This window comes from Penaeus vannamei, chromosome 18 (assembly GCF_042767895.1).
Source record: "Penaeus vannamei isolate JL-2024 chromosome 18, ASM4276789v1, whole genome shotgun sequence".
NCBI classification, from domain to species: Eukaryota; Metazoa; Arthropoda; class Malacostraca; order Decapoda; family Penaeidae; genus Penaeus; species Penaeus vannamei.
This window is the reverse complement of record NC_091566.1, coordinates 606,153-608,652: the sequence shown is the minus strand read 5'-3', so window position 1 is coordinate 608,652 and position 2,500 is coordinate 606,153. Positions and strand designations below refer to the sequence as shown.

The 2,500-nt window shown below is 32.8% G+C and overlaps 1 protein-coding gene across 2 annotated transcripts in view; it reads left to right on the top strand.

Annotated features, from left to right (window-relative positions):
• Positions 1-2,500, top strand: part of LOC113829826 (small ribosomal subunit protein mS37) — a 9,626-nt gene that overhangs the window by 1,034 nt on the left and 6,092 nt on the right. The window lies entirely within an intron of this gene.

Sequence of the window (2,500 nt, the reverse complement as noted above, 5' to 3'; positions counted from 1 at the left end):
TAATATTCGGAGAACTGGTCCGTATATAGGAAAATGGGTGAATTTTAAGCTTCACAAAGCCCTTCCAATCTCTGCCTCTCACCCAATTGCCGTAGACATTTGCCGGTTGTTACATTATATATTCTTCATTTCTGACAATATTTTTTGCCTATGTAGATTATTTCAAGTATTAATGAGTGTAGTTTACTCTTTGATTATTACAGTGCCATTAGTTTTTCCTGTATTACATCTTGCACAACTTTCTAGTTACCAACTTGTATGACCAGATATGAAGAGTGTCTTATTTTTGGTCACCCTGTCCATTATAGGTAAATTTTACTTAGTACTATATAGTACTAAGTAAAATTTGCTGAGGGAAACTCAAACTACATCCTGTATGGGGGATGATACTCCCAAAGCCCACCCCGGACAACGAAAAATTGCATCATGTATGTACAGCAGGATAGCGTGTAGGATAGACTCAGCATCAGGTGTTCCCATGTGTCGGTCATACACTCTACCCTGCCGTGATAATTGAAGGATTCTTAGTCTTCCATTGTGGGGGTTGGAGGTTCGTATCCCCCCAGCAGAAGGTCACAGGAGGCACAGCCCGCTGAATTAGACATAGTGTGTATATTCATATTTTCCCCTGCAATTTCGCCAGTACCTTTCATGCCCTTTGCTGCTGTTGGATCCCAGAGTGTGGGTGTTTGGGGGGTTCAGTGGGAAACGTCCTACATATTTAGGTAGTAGAGGGTAAGAGGAATCCATTAATACCATTGATCAGCTATGGGAAGGTATTGTGAATGTTTACCAATGAGTTGTGGGTAATCTTTTCTACACCATCTGCAAAAAGGATTGTTTTTAATTTTTAGGCACAGTTTCAGATTCCCACAGCCATGTAGTATAAGGTACTTGTACTTTGCAGAGTCAGAGGCCCTTTCTAAGTCTGTAAATGCTATTAAAACATATTTTATTTCTTTAATAGCATATATGTTTACTTAGAGCATCCATTATAGTTAGGTCTAAATCCTGTTTTTCTATTTATTATTTGTTTCCAGCCACCAGTTTATCCTTTTTGTTATTTGATTTTCAAATAGTTGTCCTTGGAAAGTTATTCTGCTGATGAATCTGTATGGTTTTGATTCTGAAGGGTTTCCAACTTTTTGATTGGGATTTATAATTGCTTTCTTCAAATCTTCGAGGGTATTCTCTATTCAAATATATGTTTAATTTTTGGATTTCATCGGGTCCATGTGATTTCTTATTTTTTGTTATTGCTGAGTTTTTTTCTTTCTTTCTTTTTTTTCATGATCGTACTGATTATTTCTATATTGCTCTGGGTGCTTAGTTCTTCTTTTTTTTTCTTTCTTTTCTTTTTTATTCTTTAAGTTTATTTACCATTTTTTTTATATTTGTTTATTTATAATTTAATTTTTTATTTTTTTGATGGTTGTTATCTGTGAATGGATATTTATTGTGTGTTGCATTTCCCATTATTTTAAAAATAAAATTCCAAATCCTTTTTAATGGGATGCTGAAATCTATTGTGGAACAAAAATTTTCCGAGGACTCTCTTTTTTCTCGTTCTATAATCTTTGTTGCTGATGTTTTTTATTTATTTTTTTTTTCTGATTTTATTGTTTGGCATTTTTTCCTTTTATTGGAGGCTTTATTTCTTTCTTTAACAATTTTTTGTACATTTTGCATTCTACCAAGGTTTACTCAGCTTACTTTTTTATCATATTTGTTTAATTTTTTTTTTTTTTTTTTTCTATCCAATTTACTTAGTTCTCTTTGGTAATGCAGCCATCCTTCATTAGTGAACTTCATTATCTTTCATTCTTTCTTTCTTTTAATAGAGGGGATTTTTTTGGTTGTCTTATTTCTTATTATTACTGTTATGTGATCGCTTCCTATGCTAGGTCCTGTGTCTATTTGTAGGTGACTTAGAATAGGAGAAGTTAGAATTAAGTCTAATTTGGTCTCCTTTGCATTTCTAGGGTCCGTTCTTGTAGTCTGGCCGGGAGAGTTAACAGTGTTATTTTCTGTCATTATTTTGAATAAACTTTTGCCTTTTTGTTTGTATGTTTTAGGTTTAATTTTAGGTTCCAGCGTGTGTGGTGAGCGTTGAAGTCTCCTATTATTAATTTTGGGTCATTTATTTGGTTTACATAGTATTCTGTTTCATTTTGATTAAGGTTGTTGCACTGGTTATAGATGTCGTATAAAGCCATTACCTCTGGTTGTAGTTTACTTATTAGATGATTCACTTCTATGGTTTTGTTTAAAACTTACCTTGCATTCCATAAAATGATTATATTCATTTAGGAATAACATGATTTTTCCCCCTAATAGTAGAGTTGTTCTCTAATTGGTGATTATTTCTAAGGCTGTATTATCAGATTTTATGTTGTCTATAACATTGTTGTTATTGCAATTGTATTCTCTAATATTTCCATCCAAGAGAAATATTTATTATTTAATTGTTTTTTCCCCTTTTTCTCTAATTGGAGTTTGA